Source organism: Castor canadensis, chromosome 3 (genome assembly GCF_047511655.1).
Source record: "Castor canadensis chromosome 3, mCasCan1.hap1v2, whole genome shotgun sequence".
Classification (NCBI taxonomy): Eukaryota; Metazoa; Chordata; class Mammalia; order Rodentia; family Castoridae; genus Castor; species Castor canadensis.
The window spans coordinates 54,094,548-54,117,858 of record NC_133388.1 but is presented as its reverse complement, the minus strand read 5'-3'; the positions used below and the strand labels follow the sequence as shown (position 1 = coordinate 54,117,858).

At 39.6% G+C, this 23,311-nt stretch overlaps 1 long non-coding RNA gene across 1 annotated transcript in view; it reads right to left on the bottom strand.

Moving 5' to 3' along the window:
• Positions 1-661: 661 nt before the first annotated feature.
• The window catches only part of LOC141421577 (uncharacterized), a 62,848-nt gene continuing 40,198 nt past the window's right edge, over positions 662-23,311 (bottom strand). Inside the window, exons 3-4 of the long non-coding RNA XR_012446169.1 lie at positions 16,995-17,109; positions 662-12,852 (exon numbers count right to left, since the gene is read on the bottom strand). This is a non-coding gene — a long non-coding RNA (uncharacterized lncRNA). The remainder of the gene's footprint in view (positions 12,853-16,994; positions 17,110-23,311) is intronic.

The window sequence follows — 23,311 nt, the reverse complement described above, 5'->3', positions numbered from 1 at the left end:
CTGAACTTTTTGTTTACTTAAACAATTGTCTTCTTAGGGGAAATTTCACCAACAGCTAGTTGAAGAGGGAGGAAGCTGCTTGAGCAATCCACATGCAGAATTTATGGGTCCATTTTTCCTTTGCTTTTGAACTACTCATTCAAATCATGTCAAGAAAAGGCATTTCTTTCTTATGGAAAATTTCAAAAGCATGCACTGAAGTAGAAGGACTAGTGTAGTGAACTGTATGTAGCCCACAAGCAGATTCCCCAATTATCAACACAGGGCCAATTTGTTTCATTTGTCTACAAAAGCCTACCTACTTGTTCTACCCTCAATGGATCATTTTAAAGTAAATCCCAAAGATCATCTAAAAATATTTCAGCATGTATCTTTAAAAAATATAGACTATTTGTTCTAAAACACACAATACCACTATTAAGCTTGAAATATACAATGATTTCTTAATATCATAAAAATATCTATTCAGTATTTTAATTTGCCGATGATCTCATACATACGTTTTTTATTTTTTAAAATTGTTTTGTTCAAATCAGGATCCAAATGAGATCTATGCATTATATTTGGTATTTATGTATCCAAAGTATTTTCCTTTAATTTTTTTCAATTGGAATGTAAAATAAAGATATAGAAAACTACACAAGACAAATTTATGACAATGAATTTTTAAAAAGTGAACACCTTTGTAACTACTACCCAAGTGAAAAAAATAAAACTTTGTCTTGCTCTTCAGAAGCCCTTCCTGTGTGCTGTTATCCCAGCAATTGATTCTTTCTTCCTACAATTACTTTTATAGTAATTGCTGCTTTGTAGAGTCTAATCACCAAATTGTGCATCCTTGGACATTACAGTTTAGTCTTACCCACTTAAAAAGATGTTTTTTAAGTTTTAATATAATCAGACCTTCATTTTCCTTATATTATATCTGGGTCCTTGGACCTGTAGAGCTTCTCATAGACTAGATTTTGCTGATTACATATTCCTTGTATAAATCAACCTGTTCATCTGTCTTCTGGTATTTCCTGCAAATTGGCAGATGGATCCAGAGGCTGAATTAGTCTTCGGTTTGGTTCCTTTGGCAAGGCTGGGAGATGCTGGTCAGTTCTACAGGAGGCTTATCTTGGTGTGAAACAGCCATTAATAATTACTGCCTATATATAGTAGTTTATTTGGTTTACAAAGAGAAATATCCTAATTCTAAACTTCTAGCTCATTTATTAGTTGAAATTATTTTATAAAAGCATATTTCCACTCTTATGTCTATACAGGAAAGCAGAATAAATCTTTGATTTTTTAATTTTAGCTACCCAGTTTTCAAAATAATGAATTGATTCTCCATTACATCCTGAAAGTGATTCTTATATACACATATAAATATATAGATGCATATATTTACACACATATATCATTATGAGTTCATAGACTTAAACATATGTGATTAGTTTTAATTCATGGAAATGACTATTATCATTATTAAAACTCTTATTGCCCCACTTTTGCTTAGTGGAGTTTCTTCAAGTTGGTCTCTGAATCTTTTAGATATGACCTTAGTAGTTTAAAATTGGTATTTGGCAGACAAAATATTCCAGACTCATCCTGTCATACTCTCCAACAGAACTGGAATCAGCCATTTCTTCTAGAAACTCTGATTTACTGAGAAATAGTTTCAAATCAATAAACTGTGCACTATAAGGATACGTGTTGTGCTAGGTTTGTCTTTGTTTCTAAGCCTTCTTTCTCTGCCCCTTTCTACCTACATTTATTTCTATTAATATACATACATAATCTCTAAATGGTACATATAAAAATATACTTTTTGAATCATTTAAAATTAAGTTGTAAACTCCATGAAACTTAACTCACTTGATAATTGCATCCAACACAAGCCCATATTGAAATCTCTGCTATCCTCAAAATGGCCTTTACATAAATTTTTGAACTCCAAGATTGAAGTCCAGGCTTTTGTATCATGCTTAATTGTTATGACCTTTAGTTTTCCTTAATCTAGAATAGTATTCTTCCTCCATTCCATTTTTTTTATGACAATGACATTTTGAAGAATCTGAGTTGTTGTCTAGAAGAATATACCATGACTATGGATTATCTCTCATTATTAGATTCAAATGAAATATTTTGGCAAGAATACTATATATGTGTGTGTGTGTGTGTGTGTGTGTGTGTGTGTGTGTGTGTATGTGAATGTATGTTTCTCATAGTTTATAAAGAAGGGACACAGAATATTAATTTCTTCTGTGATTTGTAAGAAATAATATTTGATGTCTTGTTTAAGGTGTGTCTGACAGATAAATTCATTGCAAACCTATATTTTCCTTCCTTTTTAATTAAAATTATCTGTGGACTGATAATCTGAAATAATGGAACTGTCTGATTCTCAAACTTTTTACCCAATGATTTTAATATCCTTTGCTAATTGTTGCCTGAAAAATTATAATATAAAGGTTGTGAAATGATGATTTTATAACTAAGGGATTTTATCTATGTCTATGAGCCTTCATTTTTTTTGTAAAGGAAATCTTTTCCTATTTTCTCTCTCTCCCTCTTTACCAATGGGAATAATGGATTTTTAAATTTGTATTATTCAGTGTGGCCAGAGTAGCACCTTCAAGTTGGCTCTTTGAAGAGAATATTTCCCCACTTTAGCTTTTTGGTCACAACCAGAAGGAGTTTCTATAAACTACATAGGAACACAGAGTGTTGGGTCACAGACCATACATCAGTTTCTTGCATGTTACCTACCTCCTGCCACAGTTGCCAAAATAAGTTATGTGTGCATGCTCCTGACTCATGGCCTTTCTAGGGGGAGTTCAGTCAGCAAGAACACTGCATGTGATTATCTAACAAAAGAGAGAGGGTGGTGATGTGGTCTGGGAGTCAGGCACAACTGCAACCAAATCTGCTTCTATCCAGTAATAACTGCAAGGTCATAGGAAGTGATTCAATGTCTCTGAGCCTCAATTTAATAATCTATGAAAAAAAGTGGGGGAGATAAGGCCTATTTCATAGGCGTGGTTGTGTGGTTGTAGATGACCAAGTCAATTGCAGTCATTCAGGAGCTGATAGCAAATATACAGGAGCCAGAGTGTGAACAGATTGAACCACATGAAAATTCATACTTTTTCACCTTCTGTGTCCAATGGAAAAACTTGCCATAAAGGGAGACTGTTTAGAACTGTAAACTGGGGTGAAATCCACCTTGTTACTGTCCCATCCATGACTGAATGAAGGGTCCTAATTTGTGAGTAGGATTTTTTTCTGTCCACAATATTTTTCTTCTTTCTGGAGTTTTCTTTCTTTTAAAAAAACCATGGTAAAATATTCATAACATAAAAATTACCATTTTAAAATGTACAGTTCAGTGATATTGAGTACACTCACATCATTGTGCAACAATTACCACCATCCATCTCCAGAACTTTTTCATCTTCTCCATTAAATAATAACTCCAGATTCCCACATCCCTCCAATCCCCCGGATATCTTTTCTTTCCTTTTTTTTTTTTTTTTCTGGTAGAACTGGGCTTTGAACTTAGGGCCTTGTGCTTACAAGGTGCTCTACTGCTTGAGCCATACCTCCATCTTTTCTGTCTCTATGAATGGACTGTTCTAGGTCCTCATAGAATTATAGAGTATTTGTCTATATACATTATCTTCAAGTTCATACATGGTGTATCATATCAGAATTTCCTTCCAGTTTTATTGTGGTAAAAAAAAAACCCATATAGCATAAATTTTACCATTTTAACTATTTAAAGTGTATAGTTCAGTAGTATTAAGCATATTCGTGGCTATGAAACAGATCTCCAGAAGTTTTTCACTTGGTGAGACTGAAACTCTATATCCATTAAAGACTTCCTGTTTTCCTCTTCTCTCAACCCCTTGTAACCACTATTCTGTTTTCTGTTCCAATGAATCTGACTACTTTAGGTACTTCATATAAGTGGAACTATGCAGTATTTAACTTTTAACGACTAACTTATTTCACTTAGTATAGTGTCCTCAGGTTTCATCCATATTATAACATGGGACAAGATTTTTTCTCTTTTGAAGGCTGAATATTTCCATAATATATATGGACTATAACTTATTCATTAATCCATCAATGGACATTTGTGTTGCCTCCACCTCTTGGCTATTGTGAGTGGTACTGCTATGAACATGAGTGTACAAATAACTCTTTGAGATTTTGCTTTCAGTTCTTTTGGATATATGCCCAAAGGTGGGATTGCTGGAACATTTCCTTTCTTTTTATCTTTTTCTTTTTTTTTTTTTTTTTTTTGGTGGGACTGGGGTTTGAACTTAGGGCTTCATGCTTGCAAAGCAGGCACTTTGCTGTTTGAGCCACACCTCCAGTCTTTCCTTCCTTTTTTTAGGTTGAATAACATTCCATTGTATTCATAATATACCATATTTTGTTATTGATTCATCTGTCAATATACATATGGATTATCTCCATCTTTTGGATACTGGAAATAATTGTGCTGCTTATAGCATCGTTGTACAAATACCTGTTTCTGGCAGTACTGGTGTTTGAACTCAGGGCCTCACCTTTTTTAGGCAGGTGCTCTACTGTGGCAGAAAGGCAGGGAGGGAGAAGAGAGATAATGAGTGCTATAGTGAAACAAAGACAAATTGGAGTTGAAGAAAGTCACCTGGAGACCAGAGAAGGGTCACCTTGCCCCAGAGGTTAAAGCAGCCAATGAAATAACATGTGATTATGTATGGGACAAGCTGTATCCATCCCTCATTTCTGTAACCTGCTGTAAATGGTATATAAGGAAGGCCCTCTTTGTTCTTGAGGCTAAGCTTTGGATCAAATCCGCTGAGTTGCTGCAGGCCTGCCTAATAAACTTGCTTCCCAAAAGCTTTGGTTTCCTCTCAGTCTCTGTCTGAGCCTTCCTGCAACATTTCTGGGGAGCTTGTCCAGGATTTGGAGGGTGGTGTTTTCACCTCCTTGTCACCAGTTCAATATCACTGGCCCACTGGGAGGGCCAACCTTACCCAGGACCATGTTCATCTAAGGGGAGGGAGTCCCTCTCCCAGTGAGCTGAGGAGGCAAGTTCCAGTTGCACAAAGGAATCCAGAAAGGCTTGGGAACCAATTTGGGAGTCCCACTGATCAGATTGGTAAGAACCCAGATTTGAATTCAGGCCTGTCTTAGGAGTCAGAAGGGGAGTATGATCAACTCCCAAGGACACCTGAGTAACCCCATCTTTGGTGGGGTGAAACCATGTCTTTCAGGTTCAGGAAGTGGGCTGGAAGTACTGTGCTGTGTGAGAGTGTGTGAAAGCATGAGCCTGAGACATAGTCTGGTTATGAAGCGAGTGCAGAGTCCTGATCTGCAGGTCTGTGGTGGACTCAGATGGTCTAGGGTGAGCCCTAACAGGGCCTGCAGTCCAGGCCAAGAGATGCTTAAATCCTGTGAGGAGGGTGGTCGGAGACAGATGAAGAAAGTGGTGTTATTTGTTTTCCCCTGTGTGCTGGAGGGAGGATCCCTTACCTCCTCTCAACAGCCCTCATCCCTTCCTTCTCTCTGTCTTGATGTCTGGCAAATGGGAAGAATGGAAGGAGGTCAGAGTAAGAACACTCCCTAGAATGCATGCTTAAGAACTTTAAGAGGGGATTTAAGGGAGATCACAGGGTCAAGCTGACTCCTGTGATCCTCAGCTGGTAAGCTTAGGACCTTCTGTGAAATAGACTGGCCTGCTTTTGGGGTCATTAGATAAGATCATAGTCAATAGAGTTTTTGAAGTGGTTGTAGGGGGACTCAGAAACCCAGATCAATTCCTCATATTGATTGCTGGCAGGATGCAGTCCTCAGTCAGCCCATGTGGCTAAAGCTCCACCTACAGGAAGCATGTAGGGTCATGGTAGCCAGGGCAGCAGCTTCCAAGTGCAGGGAAAAATGGAAAAAGCAAAAGAAACCCATATTAGCAGGGGACCCCAAGGGAATCCCCTCCCCTTATGTGCCACTATACCCACCTTTGCCACTATTATCTGCCTCCATCCTTGGAAGGAGCAGCAGCACCCAATGTGGGAAGCCCACAGCAAATATACCTATAAGGCCAAGCCCAGGAGTCCTTGAGACTTCAACAATCCCACCTTCCTCAGGCCCCATGAGCCTCGTGCTCACTCCAAGCCCACCAGTCCTCATTCCACAGCTCCCTATGAGACTGGACCCTAGGTTTAACCAGGAACACTTGAATAGACCCACTATAGGTCTAGCTTCTCCCTGGGAACCCACCACCCTGTTATGCCCCTGAGAGAGGTCCAGGGCCAAATATATTATGACCAGCATTGTCAGATACAAGGAGGAAGGCAAACATTTGTCTACCAGCCCTTCACCACTGCAGACCTCCTTAATTGGAAGCACTACACCCCCTCCTTCATGGAAAAGCCTCAGGCCCTGATTGATCTAATGCAGTCCATCATCCAAACTCATAAACCCACCTGGACAGATGCTGACAGCTTCTTCTGACTCTGTTTAATACTAAGGAGTGACACTGTATAACCATGGTAGATCTATGGTAGCTGGAAGACCATGCCCCTGTGAACACTCTAAATGCCCAAGCCTATGCTCAGGGCCAGCTCCCTGAGGAGGATCCCCCACTGGGACCCTAATGATGACTGAGATTACCAGTGGCTTGAACAGTATCAGGAGGCATTATTAGGAGGCATGAAGGAAGGAGGAAAAAAGGCCATGACCATGAGTAAGACAACAGAAGTCCACCCAAGGCCAGATGAGAGCCCCAGCCAGCTTTACAAGTGACCATGTGAGGCCTTCTGCCTATACATGCTTTTTGACCCAGAGGTGGCTGAAAACTAGAGGATGATGAATGCAGCCTTTGTCAGCCAGGCCCAGGAGGACATAAAGCGAAAGTTGCAAAAGCTTCAGGGTTTTGCTGGTATGAATGCCAGCCAGCTCCTGGAGGTGGCCACAAAAGTCTTTGTCAATCAAGATTAGAAGACCAAATGGGTGGCTGCCAGAAAGATAAAAAAGCAGGTGGACCTCCTTGCTGAGGCTCTAGCTAGACAGTTGGGCAAGCCCCAGTGTGCACCATCCCTGTGGATGGTGGTCAGTGCCCCTGGAATGGCCTCATCCTAGAGAAGAACTAAGGCAGGACCAGTGTGCCTACTGTTGTCAAGAAGGACACTGGAAAAATGAGTGTACCCAATGGCAGGAACCCCCAGAAGGCCCCCCTGACCAGAGGCATAGGCCCTGTTGTTGGAGGAAAGTGTTGGCCTGCTCAGGGGAGAAGTGGCCCCTGGGAGGAAGACATCGTCAGGCTGACCACTTTTGAGGATTGTGAGGAGGATTAGGACAGACCGGGCTCCATTCTACTGGGACCCCAGGGCCTATGGTCTGAATGAAAATAGGGGGCTGTCCCTTGACCTAATGGTGGACACTGGCATGACCCATTTGGTTGTAACCCAACCTGTGGGCCCTCTCTCACAGAGACATGCAACCATTGTTGGGGCCATGGGAGATCAGACTTGCTGCCCCTTCCTTGTATCCAGAAAATGCAATATTGGAAAGCACGAAGTAAGACATGAGTTTATCTTCCTGATTGCTCTGTGGCCTTGATGGGCAGATACTTGTTGTACAAGCTAAGGTCACAATCTTTGACTCTGATGGCAAGGCAGCTTTAAAGCTGAGAGGACCTGAAACCAAGATTCTGACCCTCACGATTGCACAGGAGGAGGAATGGTGACTCTGTGCCTCTAAAAAAGAAATTCCCAAGATGCCTGAACTTCCCTTTAAAATTCCAGGAGTATGGGCTGAGGACAACCTCCCCACCCTCAGACTAGCTTGGAACACACCTCCAGTGGGGGTAGAATTAATGCTGGGAGCCATCCCTGTTAGCCAGAGGCAATACTATATTCCTCACAGGCCCAATTTGGGATCCAAAAGCATCTTGACAGACTCCTGAAGTGTGGGATCCTTCGGCCTTGTCAGTCTCCCTAGAACACCCCCCTACAGCTTGTCCCAAAACCAGGGACTGAAGACTTTAGGCCAGTTCAGGACCTCCATGCAGTCAATTCAGCAACTGTTACCTTACACCCTATAGTCCCAAACTACAGGGTGTCTTTTGGGCCTTATCCCAGCTGAGGCAAAATACTTTACTTGCTTGGATCTTAAGGATGCATTTTTCTGCATCCACTTGGCCCCACGGAGCCAACCCGTCTTTGCCTTCCAATGGGAAAATTCTAGCACTGGAGAAAGGGACAATTGACTGGGACTCGGTTGCCACACGGCTTCAAAAACTCTCCCACTATCTTTGGGACTGCCCTGGCATCTGACCTAAAGGCCTTCTCAGCCGACCAGCATGGCTGCACATTCCTCCAGTATGTAGATGACCTTCTGTTGCCTGGACCAACTCAGGAAGATTGTATGGAAGGAACTTGCTTCCTTCTCTCCCTTTTGTGGAAGGCAGGAAGGGAGATAATGAGTACTACAGTGAAACAAACCAACAAAAAAACCCAAAGTTGGGGAAGTTACCTGGAGACCAGAGACGGGTCACCTCGCCCAAGAGGTTAAAGCAGCCAATGAAATTACATGTGATTATGTATGGGACAAGCTGTACCCCATTTCTGTAACCTGCTCTAAATGGTATGTAAGGAAGGCCTGCTTTGTTCTTGGGGCTCAGCCTTTGGACTCAAGTCCACCAAGTCACTGCAGGCCTGCCTAAAAAACTTGCTTCCCGAAAGCTTTGGTGCCCTCAGTCTCTGTCTGGGCCCTTCTGCAACACTACCATGTGAGCCACTCCACTGGCCTTTTTTTTGTGATGGGTTTTTTCCAAGGTAGGGTCTCATGAACTATATGCCCTGGTTGACTTTGCACTATGATCCTCCTGATCTCTGCCTCAGAAGTAGCTAGGATTACAGGTGTGAGTTACCAGCACCTGGTTGGATTCTTTCTTGGTGACCACCTGTTGCTCCCTGTTCATTCATCCATCCATCCATCATATATGTACTATATGCCTACTGTGTGCCAGGCATATTTCTAGGCTTTGAGGTACCTCAAAGTACCAATCAGATGAAAGCCTGTACACCCATAACACTTACATTCAGTGAAAGAAGACCTCAATAAGAAGAAACATAACAAATAAATCATGTATTATGTGACCTTATTTTGCATATCTTGGGGAAAAATAGGGCATAATTAGGGTGGCAGTGAGATGGATGGGTTGAAATTTTACATGGGATGCTCAGAATCAGCCTCACATTTGAGTAGACTCATGATGGACAGTAGGTGGAAGGCCTGGAAAGTAAGTCCAATTCAGCCATTCAGGACAAATGACAAGAGCATCAGTTTAAGTAATTACTTAGACAAAATGAGAAATGTTTAAGAACTGAGTTTCTAGAGCCACGTCAGTGACTATCTTCACTCTGGCAAACATCATTTAGTGCAATTTGTAAACAAAGTATATCTTGTAGCAGAGACAGCTCTGTGTTCTCCCAACCCTTTCATCTCCTCTTGGAGTCATAGCAAGACCACTTCTGTCAGTCCACTGTGTCTAGGTAGAACCACATAGCTAGCTGGGGTAACAGAATCCAAACAAAAGTTATGTAGGCCACCAGGCCTCCAAACTTCTTGGGTGGTCCTCTATATTGCTTCATTCTCTTTCTTTCTGCAAAAACAGAGGATTCAGTGGAGGACTCCAAGGCTGTGGGGAACAGAGAAGCCACAAGAGTAAGGAAGCCTGGGACCCTGAGTTACTACATGGAACAAAGTTCCCCACTTACCTTCACTGGGTTATGATAGCAGCAAACATTCACTGTGTGTGCATGCGTGTGTGCGTGCACATCTATTTAAGCCTATCCTACCTCTTATCTTCTCCTAACACGTACTTGAAGCCAGCTACAAGTGATTTCTTCTCAAGTTCCATATAAAGCAAGTATCCCTAGATTAAATCCTAGATAGACAGTTCCCTGGGGAGGTTCCATTGCTGATTTCCTTAGACAAGTTTCTGATGCTACCACCTGAGGTTTTCTGGGAGAGAACAAGGCCATTTCCACTGTGAAAAAGACCCCAAATCCACAGAGTTTTGCTGTTGTGAGTGTTTCACCCTTCTGCACAGAAACTACAATGCACAGGACCATAATAGTTCTTCCATTGGCAAGGCCTTCTGAGTGTAAACTTTCCCCAAATAATGTTAAATATATATAGTCCTGTCTTCTTCACTCCATTATTGCACTTCAGAATCAAAGTATTGGCTGGTCTCTTCCAGCCACTTCCTATTTGGCCTCATCCCACTCTGGGGAAATAAATAATCACTGTCCCTTCTTCCATTTTACTTTAAAAATTCTAAGCTGTGTCATTGAGTTTTCTTGGTGCTTGGGAAAGCAGATCACTTTTCTCCCTAGGTCTTGTGTCAGCTTTAAGTCACTGACATCTATTAGGTTTTGCCTAAAGAAATTCTTTCAATGAATTTCTTACCTATTCTTGATTCTATGATTTTAGTGAATGAGTTCATTATGCAAGGTTCTAAAATTTCTGCTGGTTTTCCTTAGATCTCTGTAGCTCACTAGCTTCTTATAGCTTTCTATCATTACACCAGATTAACCATAATTTCTTAGCATAGCCCAAGCAGTCCTGACTGCAGGAGCAGACAGCTGTTTTCTGGAAAAACTGTGGATCTTACTAATATGGACTAGCAGAAACTTAAGAACATTCATGAGAGTGGATCTTAATGGTGTTAGACAGAGGGAGGTGGAGTAGAAGGTTATTTAGAGGAACTGCTTGTTGACCAGGGGTCATCCTCCCATGCTTTAGAGTTTAACTTCCTACCAAGGCCAAGTTCTTTGATGTTTGGACATGAAATAACTTACAACAATTGAGGCAGAAATGCCACAATCATCTGGGCAAAGTATGGAGCAGAGTCAGAAGGCCATGTTAGAATTGATTTATTACATGACACTAGAGAACCTAACATTGTTCTCCAGGATGGTCTGAAAGACAATACTAAAATAACACAGAATTCAGTAGTGAGAGATGTACTAGCATCACTGAGAAGTCAGGGTGGTTACCTTTTGCAGGACTAGGACTGTATCCCATTTGCCCATCTGATTGCAGCACAGACCTCAGGATGGCACACTGGAATGAGTCAGTGGACAATACCTGTAAATGGCCAACGTTTTGCCTCAAGCAGGCCCTAGGGAATTTCTCTGCTTTTGTCTTAAGACTAAAGTCTATTCATCCCAGGTAGAGGAGAGCTGGAAGTGTGAGGACATTAATTGTTTACATGACCATGAAGGTTAATTTTATGCACCAACTTGACTGGGCTAAAGGATGCCCAGATGGTAGTAACACGTTATTTCTAGGTGTGTGTATGAAGGTGTTTCCTAAACAGCTTAGCGTTTGAATCATTAAACTAAGAAAATCTGTCCTCACCAACAAGACTTGACATCGTCCAACCCATTGAGGGCCCAGATAGAACAAAGAGGCAGAGGAAGAGTGAATTCTCTTTGTGTCTCCTTGAGCTGGGACATCCATCTTTCTTGTCCTTGGCCATTGGAGATCCTTGTTATCAGGCTTTCATACTCAGACTGAAATATATTTCCAGTTTTCCTGGTTCTTCAGCTTACAGATGGCAAGATTGTGGTGCTTCCCAGCCTCCATAAATGTGTGAGCCAATTCCTATAATAAATCTATCTATCCCTCTATCTACCTACCTACCTACCTACCTATCCATCTCTCTCTCGCCTATCTTTTGTTTCTCTGGAGAAACGACTGATTTTGGGATAAGCTTAAAAGAACAAGGAACAGAAGTTAGTGAATACATTTCCTGACCCCTCTGTGCCCTATGGTTTCTTTAAAGGTCTGTGGGGGACTGATCCCCTGATATCCACAGCAGTAAAAAGTCTCGACCTTTTGCCTGCTCTGTCTCACTTTCTCAGCAACCTCACTCCTGGTTCCTGGAATCCTCTCCTAAGTTAAAAACCATATCCTCGTCTTTGTCTAAGTTTTGTTTTCAGGGAAGCCTTGCTTAAGGCACTTCTGTGTTAGCATTTCAAGTTTCTAACATTCATGTCTGCATAGCATGGTACGCTGGGTACCACTTTTAGTCTATAAAAATCTCATTCAGAAAACCTATGTAGCCCAGCATTATCTGATTAATATGAGTATTCTCAAAACTCTATAACACACTCTTTCTACCCTAAATCTATTTGGAGAAGAGGCAATATTTTTCCTGTATTTACCCCAAATCTTCATAGAGTCCTTGATGATAAAGCCAGACAAAGCTCGTGATATATGAGAACAAATAGCCAGTCTACAGTATATCAGAAAGGATGGTTATGATTAAAAGCAATAAGGATACCTAATCAGAGATCTGATGCAACTGGCAGTAATAGCATTTTCTCATGAAAACATTTTAGTGCATCCATGCCTTATTTCTCTACCCTAGCTCCTGCTAGGTGTTTGCACTGCCATTTGCTAAGCCTGCCTTTCCTAAGCTATTGTCGTTTTCATTTATTCTGAGCTGTCTTGTTTTAATTCTACAGAGCATTAGATGGCTCCCTTTCCATCTTTTTCTGGAAGAAATCTTCATATATTTAGATCCCAGATCTTGAAATGTTCTCTGGCAGGCCCCAAGTCTTGCCTTTTTATTTGCAAAGCTTTCAGAATCCCATTTCCTCCACGTCTTCTCTCTGAGGACAGAATATGCACTATCTCCAGTCTCTCCAAATTCAGCATCCTTCACTGCCGTCCTTCCCTGACCTCCCAAGAGAGGCAGCACTTGGCAGGCACTGAGGTTCCGACTGATTGTTTGGATGCCTCTTTGTCCCTCATGTCTTGCCTCAAAGTATCTTGGTGCTTCTGTTGAAATTCCTGGACATCAAAAATAATGTCTTTACAATTTGTTTTTTGGCACAAGTACATGCAGGGAGAAACTCTTAATCCAGCCTTTTAAAAATGAAGATTGAGTTAGATAAAAAGACAGGGAACACAAAAAATTTAAGTGTGAATTTTAATGCCCAACAAGTGAACAATATTTTGCTTCAGGTTAATATTAGAAGGCTCAGTGAGCAGATTCACATGGCTGTAATATACTTCACAATAGTTAAAAGCCAAAAGTAATTTAAAAACACAGAGATGATGATAAGATATATGAGATGGAGAGTTGCAGACCCATCCATATTCCAATGTAACATTGAGTGTTCTTCAGGGGATCGAGCATTGTAATAGCCTAGATCATTTACCAGTGATATTCCCTGTGTCTATACAGCCCAAAAGGGGGTAAGAAAAATAATGGCATGGGACAGGAGACAGGTCCACTAAGCAAATCAAAGAATATTAAACATTGATGTGACAAGAGGGATTATCTACTTCAACTTCCTGATTTTGCAGTTATGGACACTGTTGTAAAGAGACTTTACAACACTTCAGAGCACCCAGCCAGTTAGTAAAGTTGTAAATCTTCTGACTCTTAGAGGTCTGCCCTTCTAACATGCTTTGTGGATGTAGGGCGAATTTATTGATTCTTCTCAAGATGAAAATTTATCAGGAAGTCAGGAAGGACTTATATGAAGGAAACAATTCCAAAATACTGAGTAAAGTTTTATGAACAAGGATATTCATTATGGGCTATTTATAATAGCCAGAAATTGGACATGACCTAAATATAGAGTACAAAGGAATACTGAAATAAACAGTGAGATAATTATAAAGTATAATAGTGTATAGTCATTAAATATGCGCCACAAAAAATTTAAGATGATAGAGGAAAGTGGGATACTAAATTTCATACGTAGAATAGCTTTAACATATATATGTATATTTGCATAATATGCATATGCACACACACACAAAAACACAAGATCATACTAAAATGGTAATTGTGATTGCCATGTATCTTTGCGTATTGGAACTAGATAGTCATTTTATTTTATTTATTTATTTATTTTTGTGGTACTGGGGTTTGAACTCAGGGCCTTCACCTTGAGCCACTCCACCAGCCCTATTTTTGTGATGGGCTTTTCTGAGATAGGGTCTTGTGAACTTTTTTCCCCAGGCTGGATTCGAACCATGATCCTCCTGATCTCTACCTCCTGAGTAGATAGGATTACAGGCGTGAGTCACAAGTATTCAGATTATTTTTAAAATTTTATCGTTTTTGCATTTACTCACATGTGTAATACATTGTTTGGTCTACCTCTCCCCCGCTTCCGGGAAGAACTTGTTCTGCCCTCTTATTCTCCAATTTTGTTGAAGAGAAAACATAAGAGATAATAAGAAAGACATACTGTTTTTGCTAGTTTGAGATGAAGATAGCTATACAGAGAGATTCCTAGCATTGTTTCCATGCACATGTGTATTGCAACTCACATTGGTTCATCTTCATTAGACCTCTTCACTACTTCCTGGTCCCCTTCCCATAGTGGCCTCTGCCAGTTTAAGATTACTATATTCACTCCTCTACAGTGAGCACATCAACCACATTCAAGTTTTAGGTTTCCTTCCCCGTCTCTATTCCTCTTGTGCATTTTCCCCTTAGTGTGTGACCCATGTCCAATAATATTACTGCATTTGTTTTAGGTGTACAATCCGCATATGAGGGAGAACATGCGATTTTGGCCTTCTGAGCCTGGTTAACTGAACCATGATTCTCTTGATCTCTGCCACCTCAGTAGCTAGGATTATAGGCATGAGCCACTGGCACCCAGCTTACTTTTATTTTTAAAATAACATTTACATGGTTACTATGATAATTTTCTTCCAGAAAAAAGAAGTAATGCAACATAAAATATATGCGTAAAAGTAATCAAAGATTATAAATTTTTACATAAAAGACAGCTTTCAATGACTCTCCATCAATCTTTGAATAGGCTTTTAATCATAGCAATATGCTACCTTGGGTTTTTGACATGTAAAGTATAAAGAATATATCATCAAAAACATCAACTGGTTTTTACATTTAACTTGTGAGTTACACAACAAAGCTATTACACTTTCAGATTTTCTTTTTTTATCTTTAAGTCTAGCACTATTTTCCCTATATTTCAAAATCATTCATAAATTCACAGTCATTCAGATTATCTTAATTTTTTTGTGGTGGTATAAAACTCATACTCATAGTTTAGTTTGAGTCTTCTGAAAGCAGGTGCAATATTACATGTGCAAGAGATTTATCAGAGAAATACTAGTGAAGGATAAAAGGAAACAGGGTGGGAGTAGGCAGAATGAGGCTTCAGACCAGAACAAAGTCTGACCCAGCTGGAAGCCAGACCATTGGATAGTTCTTAAGTCAACATATCCATTGAAGGACAGTTTTAGTCTATTTGTGTGGCTATAACAGAATACTTGAGATATGGTACTTTATAAAGAACAGAAATTTATTTCCTTATAGTTCTGGAGGCTAGGAGGTCCAAGATCAAGGCACCAGCATTGGACATTAGGTGTGAGCCTTTTGTTGTGTCCTCCCTCATACAGTGGAAGAGACAGAATTCACTTCTACAAGTGGGTTTATATAGGAGCCTTCATTAACTAACCACCTTCCAGAGGACCCTCTATCCAATACTATCACCTTGGTGATTAGGTTTCAGCATGAATTTTGGACGAGACACCACTTTCAAATAATAGCAAGGACACAGGAATGGGACATTTGTGTTCATCATGCTCAGTCATTGGTGTGGAGCAGCCAAGGGAATTGTGGCCACAATCGGAGTACAAATGGTAATGGATTCAGAAAGGCAGCTACTGGGACCATAGTCAATTATGCCCACCATACTAGTCAATTATGCATCACCACAGTCATAAGATGCACACTACAAAAAGATGGACAGATGGATAGCTCCCTAAGTTCTTTGAAACACAGAGTGAGTGACCTTGACATTTTCTTGAGGTCCATTGTTATAAGCAGTTATGGCAAGAGGCAATGCCTGAAGCAACCTGGAATGAAGCACATTTGAGTTTGTGGGCTGATAGCCCACAAATTATAGCATTTTCAAATTATCTCACTGATACAGAAATAGTTATAGTCTGCACATTTAACTTCTCTAGATGAACTTTGGTGGGGAACAGCCACCCATCCATTCTGGTGCACTTTAGTTTTGTTTTTGCTCACTCTTTAGCTGAGGTAAATATAATGAGGATAATGATATATTGTAAATGAGACACTAATTCAGAGCATTTCACAGTATTCCTTTGGAAGTACTGGCTCCACAGACACTATAATTATTGGAAAGCAAAAATGTAAAGCTGTCACATAAACTGAAGTGTTTCTGCTATTTCTCAGAGGCATTTAATCAATTCAGCCAAAGCAATCAACAAAACCAGTTGTTTATTGTTATACATTCCAAATTGCCTAATGACTGAGTTTCTTCAGATTTAATTGAGTAGATATTGAACTGCTGTGATAATATAAACCAGCATGCCTAAGTGGCTCATAAGGCAGCAAGACTGCAGAAAATGCATTGGAGCTAACATTAATGAATAAAACTCTGTCTCCTCTCAATTATTTTATACTTAAAAACAACATTATTGACTTATAAATGGTCAAAACAAACAGGAAGCTTGAATAATATACTACGTGTCTATTGATTTTTTAAAGAATCATCTTGCTGTTACTCTGAAATGCACTTCATCAGGGTGCCTCTGTGTTTCCAGGGCAGAACAGACTCTGTATGTACTGTTCAGGGTATGAGCTCAGTCACTTCTAAGGAAGAAGAACCAGACTGTTTCAGTCTGTGATTCATTCTCTAAGTGTGATTCCTGGATCCAAGGCATACTGAGGGCAGGGCCAACAGTGTGTGTTCTAACAATCCACTCAGGTGACTTCACACCTGCATGGTGTATTCTTCAGAAAGCTATTCTGTGGCATATAACAAGTGTTATCCAATGGAGGGGTTTCATGTTGAGTAAGTTTGGCAAATTCTGGACTAGAAAAACATTAACTTGGGTCATCGGAACTGATTCTTTTCAGGTAATTTCTGAAAATTGCTTAATGTCCCTAAATTAGCACATTCCATTACCTGTCTCCAGAGATCCTCCTTCTCCGCCCTTCTCATCCATTCAGAGAGAGAAAGAATTCTTCTCCAAGTCCAAAGTTCATCTTTCTTTACTCCAACCTGATATGACCGATGAGGGCTTGAGGGACACAGAAAGACAGTTACAATAATTAATGGGCAACATGTTAACCAAAGTTTAAGTTATCCAGTCTTAAATAATGACCACTTTAGATCAACATTCAATTCAGTACAACTATATAGATATATTTGGAGAAAAGACATTTTTCTTCAAGGACATAGTCTTGCTAAAGACATATCCAATTTCTGTTACTAAACTGAATGAAACATCTCAGTCAGAAGCATCTGTATTTGCATTATTTCTGTGGTTGGGGCTTTCCTAAAATTAATGTGGATTGTTTGCTTTACATCTATCCCAATACAAACAAACCTAATAAGGACTTGCCCACTGAAAAGATTTCAGTTTCTACTTTAGCATGTAGAAATTGGTTATGGACCCCTGAGTGGCAGTTTTTCAGTTTGGGCCATTTAAAATTCAAATTCTACCTCCAGCAACACATACTGGTTTGCCACTGTATAGGGGCTACTCAGTAAGACTTGAGTGTGAGAATCCAAATTACTTTTTTCACTTAAGAAAAAATTAATATGCTCTAATGTTACAAATGTATGTGTTATTGTTGGTTTAATGTCTTATGCCAAAGAGAAGGAGGACAATTATGCAGAAAGAGGGATTATTCCAGCCTCTTTAGAAACAACGCTGCATTTCTCATTTGCCTTTGCTGGGCGAAGGTATATACATCCACACAGTGAACTGCAAACCTCTAATGGCCATGAAGGAAAGATGCTTTGAAATGCCCAGACCCTAATGAAGGCTGATAAAATCTGGATCAGACCAACTCTGGAGAATAATTCGATCATGACTTCAGATTTAAAACCCCTTAAAGAAGCACACCAAATTATGCCAAGTGACTTGTGTACAGTTGTAATAAGAACACTTCAGTTCTGAAGGAGAAAGGGCATTAATTAATTAAAGAGTTGCTGGCATGGCAAACAATAGATGACGTCTCATCCCTTTATATCCTCTAATAAGTGAGTGTCATCACAGCCTTTCCTCTAGCTCCTCTGACTCAAATTCATGCATTGTTAAAAACTTATTAAAATGCATGGAATCAGGGCACTGCAGACAACAAAAATAGAGACAGTTTTTGACGGCAAGCCAAATAATTTTGGCTTTTTTTCCCCATGGCGCATGCATGTACATAAACTGTCAGACACCCATACATACAAATGGAAAATTATTCATAAAAGGGGAGGATGGCTGAGGTTCTGAGAACAGTTACCACCATGGAGAATTAATTCACTGACACATGTTGTCTGTGGAGAGTGTTTTTCTTTTCCCCTTAGTGTCGTATCACATTAGCAAACATTTCATTTCATGTTGTCCACCACTAAGCACAAAACTCATATGCAAATTATGATAATTAAAACCTAGGTTTTCCAAAACAAACATATAAAGACTCCCCATATTCTGCTGTTTCTTTCTACACACAAAAAGGAGAGAAAGATGTAGGATGACTATCCTCGAAGTTTGGAGGTTGGATCTTAGAAAATGATCATCAATACAGCAGTCACATCTATTTGGTGGGACACCAAAAACTCATAAGGGAGTTAAAAGAAACTGAGTCACAGGAGATGAGAGCAATACTAATGTAACTGAATTTTAAATGTGCTAATATACAAGTATTAGTCAGCTTCGTGTTACTATAACAAAATACGTGAGATAACTTATAAAAAGTAAAAGTTTATTTTGGTTCATAGTTTAAGAGGTTCCAATTCAAAATGGGGTGGGGACATTGCTTTGGGCCCCCAGTGAGGCACACATCATGGAGGAAGCATGTGTTAGAGCAAATCTGCTTACATCATGAGCCAGCGAGCAAGAAGAGGCAGAAGCTGGGGTCCCACAATCCTCTTAAAGAGCATGCCCTTTGTGAACTAAGGACTGCCCATGGGGCCCCACCTCTTAAAAGTTCCATCACCTCCTAATAGTGCCACCCTGGGAACCAAACCTTTAACAAATGGACTTTCGGGAAATGTTTATCCAAATCATAGCAATATGTTAGCAGTTTATTTAGATTTAGGGGTTGTAACTGTTAATCCTTATAGAAAATCAGAAAGTCAAAGTTTTGGTTGTAGCAGAGACTGCCAGAATGTTCCCAAATATCTATTCACACCATTCTATAATCAAGACTTGTAGCTAGGTACATATCCCAGGTTCCCTTATAAGCCAGGTGTGTCTTATTACTATTTTCTGACTTTAGGGATGCTGCAAAAATGATGTATCTTTTAAGATGTTTACCTAAAGAGAAAAGGAATGCACTTTTCTTCCCCTTCCTCATTTGGAAGAGAAAGATGAAATGTGAGTAAAGATTTAGATCCAAGTGAGGCACAGACTTACTGATCAGAACCCATAAGAGTGGTTCCTAAGCCCTAGGGCTATGGTGTGGCAATGTAGCTCTAAGAAAAAGCATCTTCATGGTTTGCTGTAGAGGGAAAGAGAAAGAAAAATTGGTTCATCTGGTAAAAGCCAGCAAAGAGGGAGAAACAACAATAAACAGGAAACCATGAAAAACAAACAATTTTAAAGGTCAAGGAATATGTCTAAGTATATTGGCGGTTAAAATAAATGTGAGTAGGCTCAATTCCTCCACTAAATATGTTAACGTTAGTCAGGTAAGACAATGAGTCAGGCCTGGAGTTGTCAGGAAATTTGAGGCATTGAAATAAAGAATAAGAGAACTGCAGAGGAGCAACAACAAAAAGGATTTGGTGTGGGTAGAATTTTCCCAGGAAAAGGAAGAACTCTACTTTCAAGATTCTGCATGCAAAATTCCAGGTAGCTGTTTAGTAAGCTGACTAAGAAAGTTAGCAAACTTTTCAGCCAAAAAGGAAGACAGAGAAAGCTAGACTTGCTTCTTGAGTGAACAAAAGGACATTTAATTCTCAGGGAAGGGTGGCTATAGGAGACTCTTAGAGGTGACAAGAGTCAATTCTATTAAAGAACAAGTGCCAAGTTCAATTGAATAAAGTCAAATATTTAAAATCATCTAATTAATGAATAGGGTATGCTCCACCATTCTCATACATTTAATGAAAATCAGTATGTAAGCATTATGTGGGCTTCTTACCACTGGAGAAATAGAGAAAGAAACTCTTATCCTTTGGGGTTATCCAAGGGCAGAAACAGTGAAGAAACTTTCAGTCTTTGGATTTCTTTGGGCTTATTCTGTTTGTGTGCTGCCTGCAGTCCTGCTATTCATCATTCTTGTCACTCCAGTCTTGGTTGTACTTTCTTTTATGGATACTTGGCAGTACTATCTTCTATTGCTAGCACCTGTTATGATGCCCAAACCACTTTGCCAGGAAATACTGCACAACTTCTCCAAATAAGAGAATGCTGCCATGAACTGAGTAGCTGTGGGGGGCTGCATGGAGTAGGGGTGGAGATGCAGAGATGATGCTTTGGTTCCTTTCTCATAGCCACTAGGAATTAAGAGTCTTCCTTTTCACTTCCAAAACTGTGATAGAACAACAGTCTTTAAATCCAGTGCCAGGATGAAGTTTTCTTGGATGTTATAGATTATACTTTGAAGAATCAGTCTTATTATTTGTTCATTCAATTATAATTTCTAAGTGTTGCCTGTATGTAAATATCGTGTTAGGTACTGAGGATTTCAAAATGGATAAAATGTGTCCAATGCCTTTGATGAATTTGTATCTAATGAAGAGAAAAAAGTTGGAGAATAAACTACTCTGCTTTCTCTTCTATGTTCCCCTAGTGTACAAAGAAAGACAAATACACACAACCCTGTGCCACTGGTTGGTCATCAAATTTAGCCCTGTATCTATTGCATTGCTTACACTGGAGTAGACTCTAGAAACCATAGGTCCTTTTCTTGAATTAGCTGTTTTTGAAAGCAAGAAGAAAGAAAATAAGGGTCTCATGCTGTTATAAGCTAAACTCATTTTGCTAGTATCTTAGTACTACCAAAATTTAGAGATAACATGAAAATTTACTTTTGAGTTTTAAAAAGTCAATTTGTGCCCCTTCAAATCAATACGTAATTTGTGATTTTTTAAAATAATTCTAATATTTTCTGGTACCCTACACATACCTGAATAATATATTAATTAAAAAACTGTAACATTAGATTGTTTTAGATTGTTTCTGGACTACTAATTGTAGGCTTTCTGAGAATAGCAAAACAGAAAAGCCACTTTACATTTGAACTTCCAATAAAAGGAAGGAAAGCTCATCAAGAAGTTTGAGTATAAATTTTCCTGTCTTAGAGATACAATTATGAGATGATAAATTCCATTGAGACCACCATTTGCAACAGCATTTTACCCACAACAAATGTGATTTATGCATAGTAGTACCAAACGAAAGTCACTTGAGTTAATGGTTGTCCCTTCGCTGGCTACTGCCAAATATTGTTATTGAAGACCTGCAGGTAATTCACTAACACATTCAACAGTCACAAATAACGTTAATTCAATCTCAAGATCAATGAACTACATTGGTGGTTTCGCTGTGTTTTATTTGAGATAGTAACTTCAGATTTTTCCAAGGTTAATATAATGAATGGCCCTACAGAAAATGATTTTCATCTTTTCCAAAATAACTTGAAAAAAATCACTGTTTTCTATATAATGGTCCCTTTTAAGAATACAGAATCAGAAAAATATCTCCTTCTGGACTAATTGGTGCCTTTCTTTTAAACAAGTGATAATCACATAATGAATTATGATAGAGATTTTATTTGACGGCTTTAGGAAACTTGGAGCTCAATTAACAGTGAAGCATAGCACAATCTTAATCTAGGTTTGGAGCATACTTATTCCTTTCTGGGTTCTCTATACAAATAATCTTAGGGTAGAGATCTTTTTAATATCTGATGCCTTATGTTTTCTTAAAAACAAGTAGACTACCACATACAAATATGACTATAAAATATCATTCTTTCCAGAAGCATACTTGCAATTTCAGAGTCATACAGAAGCAATGACATAACCCAAACAGTGGTTACAATGGTAATCCAGAACAGGACATGGCCTGGGGTTATTTTGGTCTGGTAGTCTTTAGTATTGCCCAAATTTCACTTTCAGAAAAGCTACTTTTACAGGCCTACTCTTGCAGCTGGCTCAGGGAAACACTGCTTGTGTTGGCTGTCAGTAAGATAGAGTTTGGGGAGCTAGGATAGGTGGCTTAAAAGAGCTATTCAAGAAAATGTGGAAAGCATGTCAATTTGTAATCTACTTTAGCTAGGAAGGTTATGTGGGAAGACCCTCTGAAGGGAGAGGATGAAGGGGAACCTATCAACAATATTGAATTATATATATACATATATATATATATGTATATATATGTTCAAACCTAGTTTTCAATGGTCTAAATGCTATTTTTGTGTCTGAAATGATGCCCTGTGGGGGAAAAATCAAGGCAACTAGGGCATGCCTGTGCACACCTGGGATTTTATAATAGTTCTAGTTCTAAGTAAAGGTTCTGGTTTTTTGTTCATCAACTCCCCCCCCCACCATTCTAATTCCCTCCTTGTTCTCTCTAACCTAGAAGAAAACCTTTACTTAAAAAGAACCTTCCCTGTGAATCTCTTTCACGCAATGTAAAATGGCCTCCTTTAGAATTCAGTTCTGCACAGCTGGACAAGCAAGGGCGTGGGAGATACAGGTTGCCACAGAAACTGCTGTTGGTGCTGGGATTCTTTATCTTTTGCTCCTAAAAATAAGATGTGAAATGTACCGAGGGTGTGATTAGCGCAGCACAGAAGGGAATTTCTAAAAGGAGAGCCAAGCCTCCCGCCCCCACAGGAACGGGGGTGTTCTTCATAGCTGGAGGACAGGACATGAATCCGGGAGCAGATGCTCAACACAGCTCCTCCCTCAAAAGGTGCAGGGAAAGACAAATGGGAAAAGTGGCTTTTGAAGAAGAAAACAGTTCTCAGTCTAGCATAATCCATATAAATTTTAAGGTTGAGATGTCCTGAGATTACCCAGGAAGTAAACAGAATCATTCGAACCAGCCTACAAAGAAGACAGAAATTTAGAGAGGAGACTGGATCAGATTATTGCAGACCAGGACCCTGCCCAGTGCAGGATGCTGTCATATTTCTCCTTTGCCAGGTACTTCCCTGGTCTGCTTGGATATATTCAGTGACCTTCATCTCCCTTGGAAACATCAGACAACTAGAATTCTCCAAATATTGTTGGAGTCTGTCTTCCTGTAACTTCCATTCATTTTTCCTTGT